We start from the raw sequence: 18,968 nt of genomic DNA on the forward strand, positions 1-18,968 counted from the left end.
GTACACTGGAGAAAGCCAAGAAAGAACCGAGCTCAGCATGATGTTAGCCATGGCCGATACCTGGGAAGAACTAAAACGATTGCAGGATGAGGTTACTGATCAAGAAAAAGATGTTTGGATAAGGTCAGGATGTGAGAAGGGAGATGTGGATGTGTTGGTTTCGAGTGATGGATGAGCTGAGCTGTGCTACCGGAAAGTCTGTTGAATCCAATGGCAAGATTGATACATGGTGCAATACACCTTGGCAGAGATGCAATGGTGTGAGTATTCAGACAGACATGGTACAATCCGAAGTTTCGTGCAGTTGCTGAAGCTGTATGTCAGAGGTGTGTTACATGCCAGCAGATGAGTGCAGGGAAGAAAACTGCTGTAACTTTGAGTCACATTGGGAGGTCAGGAGGGCCTTTAAATAGGATGCAGTTGGACTTTATTGAGATGCCAAAGTGTAATGGGTTGAGGTACATCCTAGTTGTGGTGTGTGTCTTTTCAAGGTGGGTGGAGGCTTATCCAACACGCAGGTGTGACACAGTCACTGTAGCTAAGCTGTTGTTGAGGGAACTTATCCTTAGGTTCGGATTTCCGACCTCTTTGGAGTCGGACAGAGGGACACACTTCCACAGTGAGATCATGAAAATGCTTTGTGCTGGTTTGAATGTGGATAAGAGATTACATTGTAGTTATCGACCAGAGGCTTCTGGGATTGTGGAGCAAGTTAATGGGACTTTGAAAGCACGGATGGCAAAAGTGTGTTCTTCGACATCCCTGAAATGGCCTGATGCACTGCCTTTGGTCCTCATGAGTCTTCGTAGTGTTCCTGATAGGTGAACGGGTTTGTCACCTCATGAGATCCTGATGGGAAAGGCAATGCGATTGCCAGTGATACCTGCTACTGCTCTGATTAGCATCACAGATGACTTAATTCTCGACTACTGTAAGGGACTGGCTGACGTAGTCCGTTCTGTGTCCCAGCAGGTGCAAGCAGCAACTGTTCCAGCCGCAAGTGACCTGTGCCACGACCTGTACCCGGGAGACTGGGTGCTTGTTCTTAAACACGTGAGGAAGAGTTGCCTGGATGTTCGTTGGCGAGGCCCGTACCAGGTAATACTGGTCACGAATACGGCAGTGAAGTGTGGAGGATTGCCAAACTGGGTGCATGCCTCCCATACCCACAGAGTTCCAGCACCCTTGGAAGATACAGCCCCTCTTGTGAATGAAAATCCAGCTGAGGTGGCAGGGCCATCTGAGGGGGCAAGTCAAGCTGTGAGGGTTGCTGATGCAGTTGATTGTGCACTAGATCGAGCTGGAAGAGGTTGTGTCAATCAAACCCACGAATTTGACTCAGACGGAGAAAGTTTTGTTGTGGGTGGAGTGGAGTCAAATTCTGCCGAAGAAGGAAGTAGTGCACAGGGTACCCAAAGGGAGAGCAGAAGTGCCACAGAAGCAGAAGAGATTTGGCCTGTGAGTCAGGGACGGCTGAACCTGAGATTGGCACCTAAAAGAGATATTGCCCCAGTTTCTGAAACGTCTGAATCTGAACAAAGTGAAGAAGAACAAGCCCGAGGTAGTCTGAGACGGTCTAGGAGAACAAGAGTGCCATGTAAAAGGTACGCCTCACCAGAGTGGACATACGCTGTGACTGATGCCAGGAGTGCTGAGCCCAGGGAGGCTGAAGTCTTTGACGCTGGTCAGCGATTCCCCGAACTTGAAAGTGGATGTGCTGCTGTTGGTTGCAGGGGTGGAGATCGAAGGAATACTGACTCTCACTATTCTGAATCCACCACTTCTGAGCAAAATTTGTGAATTGATTCTGGAGACGCTGTTTTTTCCAACCTTTGGTTATGTACCACCGCATCAGGAATTAGTGGTGCTTCATCTTGAACTTTTGCAGCGTGTTTTAGAGATCTTGGGAGCTGATCTTATTTTGGACTGAAGGTGAACTTTCTTGTACATCAAAGTCTAAAAAGAAGATAACCTAGACCCGAGTGGAAGAAGAATAAATTTAGGGACTTTCCGTTGAGACGACGAAAGAGGGCTAGGGAAGTCTTTTCGTGGACTGTGTAAATAAGGAACTGAAAGTTGCAAGGGGATTTCCAGCTTTTGAAGTGTCGTTCAAACTGTTTAGCAAGTGACGCCCAGAGGTGAAATAGACTCTTAATTGTTGCTGAAACCAAGAACTTTGAGAACTTTGAAAATCATGGATGCTGGAAATACTCACCGTAGGTCTACATTAGTGATAAGTGCACCTATAGGGTTGGTAATAGTTTCTATAATCATAATAGTTGTAGCCTCATATATCGTTTCACATGAGCAGGAAGAGAAGGTACAGGGAACACATAAGCCTACCACTTCTAGCCAAAAGGAGGTCACTATAGGAGCTAAAAGAGCTTTACTAATCGAAGACATTCGTAGATTTCCCATAGATATGTCTAGAAGTGATTTTAAGCTTAATGCGTATGCGAAGCTGCTATATGAATATGTGGATGCGATAGATGCGAAAGACTGTTATGTGTGCATGCAGTTACCTTCCTCAGTGGATGAGGGTATTAGATACCATCATATTCCACTAACGTATGGAATTTCTTGTGGTTTGTTGCTTAGTATCTTTTATGAAAGAGGTCAGTTCGAGTTCTTCCTTTCCAATTAAGATGCAGTACTTCCTGAGGTTCCAGCTTACAAGCATTTGAATAAATATGATTATTACAAGTCAGAGGACAGACTTCGGAAGTATTTCATACCGTCTTTGGAATTGGATACGGCTTATGCTCATCGGCATAATTTGACATGTTGATTGTCAGATACAGAGAAGAAGTTTATAGGTCAAGTAGAAGATAGACATAGAAAACGAACTGAAGCACGAAATACAGGGGATAGTCCAGTGGATTGGACTGATGAGGAAAGATTACATAGATCTAAGGGGAGTTATGGACCCATAGCATTAGACCAAGAGCAAAAGGGGAAGTTGTGTGTGAGACGTTATCAGACGTATTATGAAAAGGTTCCAGTAGGACAGAGTACGTGTGATCATATTTTCACTATGGAAGATTCACCTAAAAACTTTTTGCAAGGCTCAGTGCAAGTGATTCCAACTGTTTATTATGTGTGCGGAAGGAATGCCTATGTGAGGTTGCCTGCGAATTGGTATGGAACATGCTATTTGGGAATTATCTGTCTGAAAATCTATCATGCAGAAGATCTGGAGCTTTTGGAAACTGGACACCATTCTAGAGCCAAAAGAGCTGCGAGTGCAGGGACAGTGATTGGAGATATCTTTGGCGCAATGATACAGAGTTTGGGTGTGGTTTTGAATGATGTGAAAATCAGAAGGCTGGCGACTGTGGTTGATGAGTTGTCAATGAATACAGCAAAGTCTTTGATACTGGTGGATGGACAGATGTTATCGATACGGACCATGGTTTTGCAGAACCGCCTTGCTTTAGATGTACTATTGGCAAAAGAGGGCGGAGTCTGTAAATTATTGAAAGTTCAGGAATGGTGTAAGTATATTCCAGACTACAGCAAGGATCTGGGGACATATATAGACAACATTACAACAATTCATCAAGAGATTGAGGATTTGACTGAAGAAGGTGTGTGGGAAAAGATTGGTGAAGCATTTGGTCGTGTGGGAAGTTGGTTTGCGAATTTGGGGTATGGGTTCCTTGGGTTTGTGCTAAAACCTCTTATCATTGTTGTGGTTTGTGTGTTCTGTTTGTGTGATCAGAGCTTATAAGTGGTACAGAGGAAACAGAATTGAAAGAGCTCTCAGAGCGAGTGAAGTGCGAATGGCCAGACTGCAGGACAGTCAATATCAGAAGATTAAGAATATGGAGAGATTCCGACAGGGAAGTACTGTTTAGGTCGGTTCTTTCCCCAAGGGAATTGTGTGATGGTGTGATGACATTTGTCATCAAAGGGGGGAACTGATAGAGCACCACGTTATTCTGATATTTGTAGGGGTGCATCATAATCACTGTTAGTCCGCACCCGCATATTAATCAAAGTAGTTTAGGTGTGACATAGAAATTGTATCACTAGAGTTGTTTAACATAGGTGTGATTAGAAATTTAACCATGCTTTTCATGAAAAGTAATGCCGCAGATCATTGCAAATGTATTTTTAGTTGATGCATAATGTTTGATTTTCATGTAATGCAATGTATTAGTTTAAACGTGTGCTATGTTAAAGTTACACGTGTAGTCTGCTTATTCACGTTTAAAGGAGTAATGAACTAATGCTTAAAGTGTGACTTAGAAGTGTGTTTAACAGTGTAAAGGCCTGATCGCATATACGTTTAAAGAGAAAGGCCTGTTCATTTTTTATGTTAGCTAGCGTTGTAGGCCGAAAAGGATTTCCCTTGGTAAAGGCTTTGGGTTTCAGGAGAATGGAAAATCTTAGAGAAGTGAACAGTTTTTCGTTCCCATGTTTCTGTTGCAGGTGCAAGGACATTTAGCTCGTTAGAGAGACTAGGTCTTTGTTTTAGGAGTTAGGATGGTACGAGAAGCCAACAGCAGAGTACATTGGAATTTACGGGTGATACTTTCAGCGGAGAAGGGGCCTGAGACCCAAGGTCAAGCTAACCGTCGTTGGACGGAGTACAAGTTTCACTGGAAAAGTACTGGAAGAAGACCTGGCTGAAGAGGTGTGCCGAAGGGCGTGTTCTATGTTTTTGGGATTTTGTCTTAGGGAGAGTGCCCCGAGGGTGGAGCAGTTGAGGTTTAGATGGGAAGTTAGAAGGAGCATCTTAGAACGAGCTCTGACTAAGTGAATGTACTTCTAAGGAAGTTTTCACTTCTGACACCTTTTTATTCTCTTGCCTGGGAGGGAAATGCTAAGTAGGGATGTCACCTTAGAGATAGAGTAGGGATAGACTAATTGATTTTTTTCTTTTAGACTAATGATTTCTAATGTAGACATTGGACTAACGATTGCATTTCTTATGCTTTTGGAATTAATTGTACTTCTTATCTTGAGTCGTATGAGACTCTTGTATAGACTTGCGTTTGTACTAGTGCCCATTTATTTTCTTCACCTTGTATTGAGGTGTTTGTATGTGCAGTTATTCTTGGTTTTAAAAAAAATATTTCGATTCGGAGTCAGTGGTCCTCTGAAATTGAGATTTGATTCTGTTGATTATGTACTGAGAATTGAATTTCCTCCCCTCTACACTATTTAGCAGATAAAAAGATCCTGGCGACCTGAGAGGATTCTTGGAGATAGTAAGGTAGGCAAGAATCCGGTCCTATCACCTTAATTAAAAAAGGCAAAGATGCCGAAAAGGTGCGCCAAAGCTGCATTTAAAAAAGGGGAGGTAGTTGGAAAAGTGTCCACTGTTTCCAAATGGGAAAGCAAGAAATTGGATAAGCCAAATCTCAAGGAATCAAACAAACCCAAAGTAATACAGAATGACAGAAGTCAAGAGGATAGAGTACCCACATGTTATAGATGTGGCAACAAAGGTCATTATGCTAAAGATAAGAGTTGTCCAGCATGGAAGTCTAAATGCACATTTTGTGGAATTACAGGTAATTTCGCAAAAATGTGCAGAAGAAGACTAAACAGAATAGGTCGAAAACAAGTTATGTGAGTGTGGGACAATTGTGGAGAAGATAATGAGGAAGTAGACTCATTAAATGAGGATTGTGATTTTGAGTGTTGATGATGGGAATTGTCATGACAATATCGTTTTAGGAGTTGGCTCTGACTCACAAAATAAACCTTGTTGCGATATAACAATTGATGGTGTACACATTCAAATGATAGCAGATTCGGGTTCCCCGTACACTATCATTCAAAAAAATGTATGGGAGGAAAAATGTGTTATACACTCAAGAGAGAGTTACAACCCACAGATGTACATCCTGTTACATTTACTGGTGAAGAAATTCCCATGGTTGGCTTTACTGTAGTAACCTTTGAATTTAAAGACAGATCAGCCATTGGTAAACTGTACGTAGCTGAAAAAGGTCCCTCAGTTCTGGGGTGGAAGGACCAAGGACCTCTAGGAATCATACTTGACCCTAATAAGAGCGACCAAGTTTTATTACTTGATCAAAACCAGGTTTTGATTGATTCCCTTAAAAAGACATTCCCAGGAGTATTTTCTGGGAGTGTCGGCAAGCTGAACAGCTTTGTACATAAAATCATTTTAAAAGAAGGCGCTGTCCCAGTTTGTCATAAAGCCAGGAATATTCCATTAGGAATAGTAGATGGTGTGATGGCTGAACTTGACTCCTTGGAGCAAAAAGGAATAATTGAGCCTGTTGAAAGCGCAGAGTGGTTGGCCCCATTGGTTGTCGCGTGGAAATCTGATGGTCGTCTTCGTCTATGCATTGACCTGAGAGATCTCAATAAGAACATTATTGTGGATACATTTCCCCTTCCAAGAATTGATTAGTTATTAGCTCAGTCACAAGGTGTAAAATGGTTCTCAACAATAGATTTTACCTCTGCTTATCACCAGGTTTTGTTGCATCCTGCCAGCAGGAATCTTACTGCATTTATTACCCCTTTTGGATGCTATAGATTTGTATGCATGTCGTTCGGGTTATCATCATCCGCTGCGGTTTTTCAGAGGCTGATGCATAAAATGTTTAAAGGCACAAAAGGGGTAACGTACTTTCAGGATGATATTCTGGTGATGGGCCGAGTTAAAATGGAACATGACAAACAGTTAGAATTGGTGCTGAGCAAACTCTCTGAATATGGTTTGACAGCTGAGTTGAGAAAATGTAAATTTGCCATGAAATCCGTAACGTATTTGGGTCATGAAGTTGGGGGAGATGGTATTTCACCCCAAAAAACTCGAATCAAAGCTATAAAAGAAGCCCCATCTCCGACTTCAAAAGAAGATCTAAGGTTTTTTTAGGGTTACCAGAGTTCTACTCTAAATTTGTCAATAATTTTGCCTCTAAAACTCACAACCTCAGAGATTTACTCAAAGTGAAACAAGAATTTAAGTGGAATTCTGAATTAGAAAAAGATTTTGCTACTATCAAAAATGAACTATGTTGTGCTCTTCCTTTGCAGGGGTTCAATCCACTTGCCCACAGCATCATAACCACTGATGCAAGTGGTAAAGGGTTAGGGCCTGTAGTCACACAAAAGAATGAATTATGTGATGACTGTACAGTGGCTTTTGCGTCCAGATCTTTAACTACTTCTGAAAGTTTTCCGTAATTGAAAAAGAGATGTTAGCCACTGTTTGGGCTATGGAAAAGTTTAGGCAGTATATATGAGGTGCAAAATTTACAATCCGCACGTATCATAAGCCGTTAAAATTGGTTTCCACCTGGTGCCTTCGCTCCACTCTCAGATTTCGACACCTGTATCGCTGCTATGCCTGCTTTACATGAGGAGCATCCCACCTCTCTAATGTCTTGAATAGGTGGCTTTTATCCTTGGCTTCGCACAGTAAGATCTCTGTGCCCCCAAACTTTCTGCCCTCACGCCCCCTCACCTTTTCCAACTGAGAGGTCTAGGAGCAATACCGCGTCCTCTCCCTTCCATATTCTCCCCTGCAAACTATCTTTCTCACTAGTATTCCTTTTCAAAATGGAGATAAGTCCTGATCCCAATGGCCTCAACGCCTTCTTCATCAATTACCCAACCAACCTCTCCAAAAATGCGGCTAAAAAACATAAACATCGAATACTCAAAGCCAGTCCAGAAACTTTGATATCTGACCCCTACTTCTGCACTAACAAGGGTACTCGGGTTAACAACCTCATCTTCCATACCATACCAGAAATCGGGCTTGCTGGTGAACTGTGCTACACTCCATGTTGCAAATTACTGGAGCCAAGAATACCCCACATGGTCTCAAACTAACAACTTCTCCCTCGCCCTTCTTCAAAGCCTACCACTATCACCCTCTACAATAACGGTATCATCTTAATACAAGCCTCTAATGACAACCTAGCTAAGATGGCCACTGTGTACCCCAATCTCAGGAAAGCTGTCAACGGCAACCCCACTGACCACTACCTCTTCGCTGGGTTTATCCAGTACTCCCCCTTAACAGTTGTTCTCCACTCTCTGCAAACCCCTCTCTGACAGATGACCCCAGAGTTGCCTCATCCCCGGTTGGTTTATGTCAACCCCTGAGAACTCCAAGCCAGATGGCTGACGTTCAGTTGGGTTCAATCTCCTCACCGATCGATTCTTGGCAACGTTCCACCTTGGCCCCTATTCTAACCAACCCTCAGCTCATTGACCTCTCCCCCCGGGCTAAGGTTCCTTCTTCACCATTACAAGACCCTCTAATACTTACTGCTCATCTTCCTCCTCATGAATTACCCACCACCATCGCGGACCCCTCAGGCTTTCCCCGACTCCTCCCATTGCTGGTAGCCTCTCCTTCACACCTTACACCCCGCGCCCAACACTCAGACCTGGTGACGCGCCTAGATGATATATCTCTACAGCAGAGCCATCTTACTTCGGAGCTACATGACCTGAAAGCCCTCTCAAATGATCTCTTCCCCATGATCAGCTCCCTCCTCACCTCTACAAACTGGCCCAGAGCCGCTATTGGTGATAGTGAGCACAGTGGTCAGTTATTAGCCCCTTCCTTTTTTAATTCTATTCCCTCTCCTATCTTCCCTCCCAACCCCATCTCGAAATCTATTCCCTCTCTACACTCCCCACCCAGCCCCAAAATAGTGAGACCCACCCGGTGTTCACTGATCTCCATGACCGTCTCAACTCTAGCACTACCTGGTCTAAAATTAACACGACCTCGACAAGGCAAATTCATTCTATCCTTTCCAACCCTTACAGAGAACCTCCCCGCAATCTGAGATGCAGCAATACTGTCAACCTCATCAGGGAGAACGTCACCCAGACTTCTTCCCCCCCAATCCACTATGTCTCAAATGGGTTCTGCTAAATTGCAGATCAGCCAGTAAACACGCCTCAGATATCTTCGACCTCATCCAACACAATGATTTAGATATTATCATCCTCACTGAAACTTGGCTTAATCCTGCTGCCACTCCTATCTTAGACCTCCTAGTACCCCCCACCCATGATATAATCTCCAGCAATGTCGACTCAGCTGTGCCACAAATCTTCCTTGGTGACTTCAACTTGCATTGGTCTAACCCCAATGACCCCATGGTCTCTTGCCTTAAATCATTTCTTTATGATCTAGAATTGACTCAGCACTGTAACCAACCAACTCATACTAGAGGAGAAACTCTAGACCTCATCATCTCCAAGGAACAGACCATCACCTTAGATTCCATAACACTGTGTGACTGGTCCGACCACCACAGCATCCTCTTTTATATTAACAGGGAGGTGGTGTTGAAGAAGGCTCAACCTCTGAAATCAAAGATATGGAAAAGGGACCTCAGATCAATAAACCACAACGATCTCTCTGCCCACTTTAAATCCGTCCTCTCCTCCCAAGCTGACTTGGTTGAGGTGCAAACACTCACTGACGCCTACAATGTGACCATAGCCAACATCAAGGATGACCTTGCTCCACTCCAACTTAAAAATGCCTCTTCAAAATCATGCAAACCGTGGTATAATGATAACTTAAACACTGAACGCCGCAACTTTAGGGCAGCTGAACGCTCCTGGCGATCAAATCCCTCCTCGGACCAACTAAAACTCCTTAGAGATATCAGGAGCCTCTACAACAAGCAGCTCAAGAAAGCCAAGGCAGACTATTTCAGATTACAACCAGACTAAGCGGCAAACCTCCCCAACTTTTTGAATTGGTCAAACAGAAATCAGTTATTGGTCCAAACCTCTCAGACCCGGGTGGGAACCCTCCCACCTGCAAATAATTTGATGCTTTCTTCACAGAGAAATTCCTACATTAAGTGGCTAGGCTCACTTGACTGGTTGACTTTGTTGCTATTACCAGGGTTATCTCCATTTGATATGGCTCCTCTTTACTGCATATTTTTACCCCCTTTTGTTGTTTGAATTCATTAGTTTACTGTATTATTTTCCTTTTCCCAATTGATGTTGATACCTCATTCATGTCCTCTCTTTCATACTACTGTAAAGCGCTCTGGATCTTGTTCGCGCTATATAAAACGTTATAAATAAATAAATAAAACACGATTGTTATTCAGACCATCTTTAAGTTGCCAACTCCAATACTGAAAGTGGTGCTTCAGGTACTTCACCTTTAGTTGCCCAAGCTGAATTGTCTTTACCTGTTGATGATATAGAGTGTCCTGCTACCACTTCCTCAAGAAGTAGACAAATTATTCTTCCTAAGAAATGTAAGGATTTTGTAATGTAAGTTTTTTGATTTTGTTGAGAGGGGGGGGGGTGACTGTATACCATGATTGCATAAAAGTATTGTTCTTCTTTGCTTATGCATTGCTGATTATTGATGTATTTCATCTAGTTTAGTTTCTTTCTATTTGTTTACTCATTCTGTATTATTGAGTTATTATTTATTTCCATTTTAGTTGTTTAATAGCATGATTACATTTTTCTATATTTATTATATTCTGTTAAAGAGGGAGGATGTGGTATCCTAGTTACCTGTTCCTAAGTGACTGGATGCCACCAGTTCTAGAATGTTGGGGTGCAGGATCAGTTATCGTTAGTGGGGCTGGCCTGCGGTTGTACCTGCCTGTTCTTCTGCAATAAACCTGATTCTGGACATATTCCGCTTCTGTGGTTCTTACACTGTCTTTAGTCCAGTCATCAAAAGGACATTAATATATTCATGTTACAGTGCTTTGTCATCTTCCACTAAATAAAGCCAAGGTAAATGTCCTTCTCTATCAAGTCTGGCACTGTAGGCAGACACTATTGAGTAGTATAAGAGAGCCCTCCTAAGGCATGTGTCCACATTTACTACGCTACGGGGTCTTCAGCTACAGTTTAATGATGAGACTTTGAAAGACTGAGCCACATCTAAGTTTGCTTGGGTTCCTGTTCAGAGGAAACATAACTGGCCTAGATCTTTGGTCTGGAGTGCTCCTTCTGTGAAATGGCAAATACTCATTCACACATGTGTGGTCTTATTCTCAATTATACAGATAAAGTTATCAAGGGCCCGGTTTCCAGTATATGGATATCGTGCACCTCATAGTGATCTCGGTGCAGCAAAGAGGCTGAAAAACTCATCAACTAGTATATAAGATAGCTGCATTTTGGAGTTTTCACTTACTATAAGCATTAGGATACTTGCTGTTCTTCTTCCACAATCTATATATTTTACAAGGCAATCTAGAATGTAATAGGTTGGCAGATCTTCTTTATTTGCTGCTGGTGTCCTCAGTGGAAAGTAAGCCTTTGTTTTCCTAAGCGATATAGTTTGGTTTGTAAATGGACACATTCTTTGCCTAAGAAAAGGAGGCAACCTCAAGTGCTTGCAATGGGGTATTTCGTCCAAGTCTAACTTGAATTTCTGGAGCTGAGTGGAAACACAGGGAAAAGGAAGTAGCTCCTAATTTACAGTCTTTTAATATTATGTGTGCAGAGGACGGCTAAGTTATATTTTTTGCTCTAGAACACAATTTCTTCTTCTTCTGCACCCTCTTTTCACTCTTTTGTGCACATACTTCCTGGCATCTCACTCACTTCACCATGTCCCCATACAAATTGCGTGTATGGGCAGGTGGTGAAGTGAGTGTGATGCCAGGAAGTATGTGCAGAGCAGAGTGAAAAAGGGTGCAGAAGAAGAAAGTGATGATGTGTGAAACATGAAAATGGAGGATGTTAGAATGTTGTTAGGAGAAAAGGGGGTGGGGTCCATGGCTTCTTTTAGTGATTTAGTAGGTGTCCTGAGAAGTAAAAAGGTTAAGAATCACTGCACTACTTCCTGCTGATGAGAAGCTTCACTGGAACTGGCCTAGCACTCTAATCCACGGACGCCATGAGAATGTGTTGTGGACTACTCTGGGGTCCGTGGTCCACAGGTTAAAAATCACTGAAGTAGTGAAACTGCTCTCCAAAACACAAAGGAGGCCATGCTGTTCAACATCGAAGATAGTGTCATGACTGCATCAACTTTTCTGGACCTATCAGCTTCCCTAAGACCATAAACATTCAATTAGTGCTGATGAAGCACATAGGTACTCTGTGCTCACTGTGGGAGTATTCATCATTCCCACCGGTGTAGTGTCACATGAGTAGTTACAAAGTAGGTATGGGTCTCACCAAAGCCCAGGTTTACTAATAGCTGACACAATGCAATGCAACAACAAATCTTGCTCTATGGCCTTGTGTCGAAGATAGAGAGAAAATATGTGCCATATCAAAAAAGATATGGTGCATTTTTCTCTTACCCAGTGCTGATGCACTTCTGCTTGCCATGCACCAATGCACACTCTTGCTCCATAGTGCAATGGTGTGCAAGTTTTATAAAGCATAGGTTCTTTCCGGTATGGGACTTTTCCCATACTAAAATTATCTTTTGTGACTTTTCCCATTTTGTATGTGTACTGTAAAATGAAGCACCAATGTAAAGTTGGAAAAATAAGGAGAAATAAAAATATTTCTGCTTGTTACACCTGCCTTGAAGAGGCATATGGTTTCGGAGCGAATCCGTAGCTATGCTGGGTTTGTGACACTTTTGTGGTGCAATCCTGGTGCAAAGTATTAGTAAATCTGGGCCCATCTTTCACACTCTCAGTTGTCACATCATAATTCAAAAAACACTGGATAGAAGAAACTGACAGTCACAATAAGATTTACAGATTAAAAGGAATAAAATACAGTACATACCTGATTCACAATAACAAGTTAAAGCCTCTGCACACATTTTACTCATAGTGCTTTCTGATCGTTGTAGAGGCTCTTATGTAATTAGCTACTGCAATACAGATTTCAGCCGTAGTCAAAGACTGTAAGAGATTAAAGCCATCAATATACGAGCAAAGGCGAGCATTCCTTAATAATGGGAGTAGAAATCTAGCTCTCTCCGATTTATCCCATGTCCAAAATAATATAAAGTGCATAGTGCTTTGAACAGAGACATTATCACATGGGCAGGGCATAAGTTTGTTTGACCACCCTCCTTGGTGAGGAAATGCCAGCAAAAAGTGCACTGTGCATAAACGGAACCTAGTTAGATAAAATCGAAACTGAGTCTTAATAGAAAAAGATAAATAAAACTGTGCAGGGGCAGGAGGCATAAGGGGGCCTCTCATATTGTCATGTTGGTAACTAATTAGCCTACTGTCCCTAGAGCAATAGCTCTCCTTAATAATACCTTTAGCAATAGTAATTCCTTCATGGTTTTCAAAAAAGTATATGAGACCAATCTCATGGTATTTCCTCCTTAAATAGTGAAACCATGGAATCTTTAAAAGATTGTCTAATTTTAAACAGTCTTTAATAACATCACATGAAAACGTTAAGTCCTCAGAGGTCCATATCTTGGCCCATAGGAGCAAAGGGACACAGCCTGTACGGTCTTCTATAAATTCTAAGCCAAGTTCGGTGTGGCAGAATAGGGTAGGACCGCTTTTCGGGAGCATCAGTAGCCTTTTCATAAATTTGTTTTCGATTACTGCAAGCTGTTGGCATTTAGCATAGCCCCAAAGCCCAGCTCCATATGTTCCAATAGAGATACATTTGACTCCATGAAGGGTTTTAGGCCCACATACCATTGTATATGATTTTATCAAATTAACTTTTAAGTAAAGCAAGGTCCTACAATTGGTAAAATCATCAAGGGATTTCTGCAAACTCATGGCTGTCCTTGTTAATAACACTGTGTCATCAGCATAAGATAAAAGCGGGACAGGTTTATTACCAATTTTGGGAAAATCAAGTTCCTTACTTATAAGAAAGCCTCCAACCCATTTGTATAAATTAAAAACAGTAAGGGGGCTAGGATGCACCCTTGCCTGACTCCCTCTGTAGAAATAATTGGGTGAGTTTGTTCCCCTTTGCTGCGAAATCTTATTTTGCCTCTGGTACCCGAGTGAAGCCTGCGGAGTAGGGTTACCAGTGCTTTTTCCACACCCAAACCTTCCAACAAAGACCATAATTTATCTCGATTGACAGTATCAAAAGCACTAGATAGATCCATGAAGGCCAGATGGATAGAGATCTTCATGGACCTTCTGTTCTAATTAATTATTAGAGATAAATTATGACATTGTTCAGTTGTACCTCGCCCTCTCCTGAAGCTATATTGAGTATTGGACATAATCCCATTTTCTGATGCCCAATCTTCCAAGCGTGCCAGGATGACCCTGCCCAAAACCTTAGCCGTGGCATCTATCAATGAAATGGGCCTATAGCACGCCGGGTCCCTTCTTGCTCCTTTTTAGGTCGAGCCAAGAGCACTTGCACTGTCAGGCGAAATGTTGTCTGGGCTTTGTGGGGTCTGACTCTTCCCATGTTTTGGATTGGCTTTTGTGTGTGTCATTTTTAAATTGTAGGCTGCAAATGGCTAATGGTGGGTGTATGTCCCATCTTTTTTCAAAAGTCCACGAGCAGGGGCGCGCATGGTGGCAATCCGTAGAGACCGCTGAGAAGGCAAATCTCCGCACACTCCACAGCAGAGCAGAGTTGGCCAGCCCACGCCTCCACCCCCCTATTAAGAAGTAAGTTAACATTAATGCGCATTTCTTGCGAGAGGGCGAGGGGGGGAGAATACAATGTTCCTGAACTTAGCTTCCCCTTCCCTCCCCTTCTCTACATGCCCCTGCCTCCACCTCCATCACACAAAGTCAGCAGCATACATTAAGCACCTGCTGACAGCAGGTTGGAAATCCATGCATTAAACATTTAAACTCCAGAGAACTGGGAATTCCATGTAGGGTTAAAATGAAAATATGATGAAAAGATGAAAATAATCACTCATCTGCTGCAAGAATCTCGAAGAGTGGTGAAGGCCCACACTGCAAACCAAGCATTGTCTTGTTTGGACCTTATACTCTTTGCTTTCACAAATGCACTGAACATATGTTTTAGACCATACTTAACTGACGTAACGGGGATGTCTGATCGAACGAGTACGATGCATCAGTATGCATCCGGATACGATTCGGTCAGACTCCCATTGACTCCAATGACAGCCTGTGTTCCGAATGTCAACACAGACTCCCAGTTGAAGAAAGGGGTGGGTGGGAAAAACCTTGCACCATATGGTGGCACCCCATGTTGCCTGTCACACTGTGCATGGCTGGAAAGGGGAGACCCAAGAGTACCCCCACGGGCCAGCTTCAGAGGGCCCCGAGTGAAGGGGGGCCTGCTACAGGCCCCCAAAGACTGTTTCCGGTAGCCCTTTCATTCCAGGCAAACCGATTTGGAAAGGCTGTCCGAACCGGTCATTTTACTCGCTCGTTCAGAAACCAAGTCTGCAGAGCTCCAAGTCTCCAGAAAGGCTCGAACTGTCCAAATGCCTTTTGGAACTGATTTGGTCACCCTGAACAGTTTCCAGCTATCGTACTTGGTCGTTCAGAACTGGCAACGAGTCGGTCTGAAACAAGGGCTCCGGATCGAATTCGGCAAACCCGAATCTGATTCGGAGCCCTTCCGACCGACATTGGAATCTTAAGTCGTCCATGTTACCTGAAAAAGGCAAAGTGCATGGTTGTCAATAAATTGGCCCCATACAGGGTCAACACGTTTTTTCTTGATCCCGGCAATGCTCCAGCTAACAACAGAGGAAGAGTTTAGGCGCGGGCTAGCATGTGGGGTACAAGTCCCAAGTGGAACCAATAGCTGGTGAACAGTCATCGAGGGTTTGCACTTATCCTCAAAAAACTGATGGGCAAAGGTGGAAACAACCTTTACAATGCGGTTGTAACATCGCGTTCGTAACAACACAGTTGTTACAACGACCTGTTGTTACAACGCAATGCCATTACATTGCAAGTCATTAGATCGACTTGGACTAGATGGCGCTCCAACACCTTCCCTACTGTTACGCAGGGTGGAGTTGGAATAGTAAATTATAGTATTCATAATCTTGGAGCGCCATCTAGTGCAAGTCGATCTTATGACTTGCAATGTAATGGCATTGCGTTGTAACAACAGGTCGTTGTAATGACCACGTTGTTACGGAACGAGATTTAAAAGCATGCTTTGTAGCATGCCATATTCGGGCCAGGGAGGCTGGTGATCGCATTTGAATAGCCTTAGACTTGGAAACACAATCAGGCACTGTCTCACATCGAGAACTGGGAAAATATAGGGGGAAACTTGGTGGTGCCAATCTTAAAGATCCAAATGTCAAAATTGAAGTGTCATCTCCCTAGGCCAGAAAGGGCTCTCTGACTACAGATATATGGGCTGTATGCAGTCAGTCAATCTCAGTAAGGGTAGAAGTAGAAGGGGCCAGATAAGGGTTAGCTCTAGTGGTTCTGTGGCTCTGAGGTCGAGGTAAGTGAATCAAGGGGGCAGGTCTTGGGCAAGGTGGCTATAAAAAATAACCCAGCGAGAGGAAATAGATAACATGATATACTCCATTGGGAAGGTAACATTCGACATTTGGCCAGCAATTTCTGCACAATAGCAGGAAACCTGAAGTTAACAATCACATAATCACCAAAAAAGTTTTTTGCCAAGCGACCAACTCATCTCACCCTTCAAACCATCAGGATGTTTTGGAAAATTGGTGGTGTTGTGCAACCTATGGAGAACCCTGTTTTTAAGCTGGGAAAATGACTTGACATGATTTGGCAGCAAATGGGGTAAATTTGATAATACTGCCAGATAGGCACAAGCCTTGGGGAAAGGTTAATTGAGATGGAATTTTGTTCATCTACCCCCTCTCTATTTCCACCCCTGGGCCCATCCAAAGGGACCCGTTTGTTTTCCAAGCACTTGTTATTGTCTGTGTGGAATGTAGTTTGGCCCCCCTGATCCGTGTGCTGTTTTGCATCGAATCAATATGGCCCTCCTTGGTTTTAGAGGAGTTGGTGGAAGTAGTTTCTACAGGGCTGCAGGTGGAAGGTTGAAGCAAAACTATCTGTGAGTTGTCCTTTAGGTGTTAAATGTAGTTTGCATAGTTCAGCCTCAATTACACCCAGTCATTCGTAAATTAGCTTTAATTTAAGTTCTACAGCATCCAACACTTTGTCACACAGGGCCCCCATTGTTTCCTCCAATTTGTTCTCATCAAAAACCCACACAATCACTGTTCAAGCTGTTGGGGGTCGAACATGGTAGCTTGGATTTAGCACACACCTCTAACCTCTTCCTTTTCGCTTCCTGGCCTTTTCATTGTGTAACTTGTCATTTTGGAACGCGGCTCCAGAGGCGCTAGTGCTGCTACGAGGGGAGTAGCGGAAGGGAAATTGAGAGGATCCACTCCTAAAGTAGTGGCAATGGCAGTGGGGACATGCTTCAGGGTCTGCTGGATCAGAAAGGGGGGTGCACGGATGTGGGAGAAGAAAGGGATAAACAGAGCTCAGCCAGTTCTATTTCCTTGTTTAGGACACTTACTGCAGGCTGGAGAAATCCATCCAAGGAACTTTCAGTCTTAGACTTAGTCTGATTGACTGTTGCCCTTGTTTCCCCATTCTTACAAGTCTTGGAAATCTAGTCTAACTCAACAAAAACAACTAGGCTTCCAGTACCTTATTTAAATGCCAATGGACATTGCACCAGTGAAGAAGGAGACCAGGCAAAAGGGGGGTGGCTCAGCCTGTTAGAGCTCATGATGGGCCCAGTCTTGGCCCAGATAGGGCCTGGGTGCACCCCGCATGTGTCCCACGACGCAGGTTGGATATTCTATTTAAATAGCGGCCGATCGGTGCACAGAAGAGGCTCCCCACCTCCTAGGTTGCAGGGCTCTCTGGGGCATGTAGTCCTCACCCCCTCAAAATGGTCCAAATGTGCGTCCCCATCTACACCATATCCCTGCAAAAATGTATATTCAAGCAATGCTAATATCATCATATAATGAATAGGGCTTTACACTAACCGTACGGGTGACATGAGCCAAAAAAAATGTGCATCACATATGATTAGTAATTAGCTCAGTAGTTTAATGTAATTGTTGTCAATATTTGTGTTGATTAATTTGTTCCCTACAGAATTGTTAAATGTATTATTACAAAAACTATCCTAACCTCAAAGACCATACTTTAGCTCGATTTGAAGTTATGTTAATACTACTAAATGAATGAAATGTAATCTCTCAGCGTCCTTGCTATTTTTTGGGTCCAAGGAGATCACCAACTGAGTGTCGTCAGCATAGGACGTCATAAAGATATCAAACTCCAGGACAATCTTAGCCAGTGGTTCCATGTACACATTAAAAAGTGTAGGGCTCAATGAGGAACCCTGTGGCACCCCACACCTCAGTTACATACTCTTGGAAAGGGTAGTGTTCTCCTGTACTTGAAATGTTCTATCTTCCAAGAACGATGTCAACCATTTAAACATAGTGCCCTGTATCCCAATCGCTGAGAGCCTTCTACGTTATATATGATAGTAGTGTAGTTTCTATATCCCTGATATGCTCTGCACATTGGAATAATATACACTATAGATTTGACGTAGGACTGAGGTCAGTATGTCTCTATCGAGTACATTAAACTTAATTACTTGTGTGTGCCAGCTAACTCAGAGGTCACTAGAAACTTCTCGAATAAACAAGAAGGGATTAGTTTCTGACAACCGCATAAATATGACAACTTTGTTTCCCTTAGAGTCGGAACAATCTCAGAACCGTGGAAACAATAGATAAGAGATTCACTCAGTCAATCATGCATGCTTCATTTCTACAGAGTTGCATAGAAATAGAGATACGGGCGTTTCAATAAAAAGGGTTTATTGAACAGTCTTATTTCTCGTGCAAGAGATATGAACTGCTACAATCGTAAGACAGGCTGCGAAGTACAATATGTACAGAGTTAGAAGTAAGATAAAATAATACTGCAATGGCATGGTTTGTAGCTATGACATATATTCATAACATACATACATAAATAACACAAGCTAAAATGTGATACTCATCTGATGCTTCTAAATTGTTCTACCCCAGTGTACCTAACCTAAGTGTAGTACGAGGTAAGAAGTAG

Source organism: Triturus cristatus, chromosome 3_1 (assembly GCF_964204655.1).
Source record: "Triturus cristatus chromosome 3_1, aTriCri1.1, whole genome shotgun sequence".
NCBI lineage: Eukaryota > Metazoa > Chordata > Amphibia > Caudata > Salamandridae > Triturus > Triturus cristatus.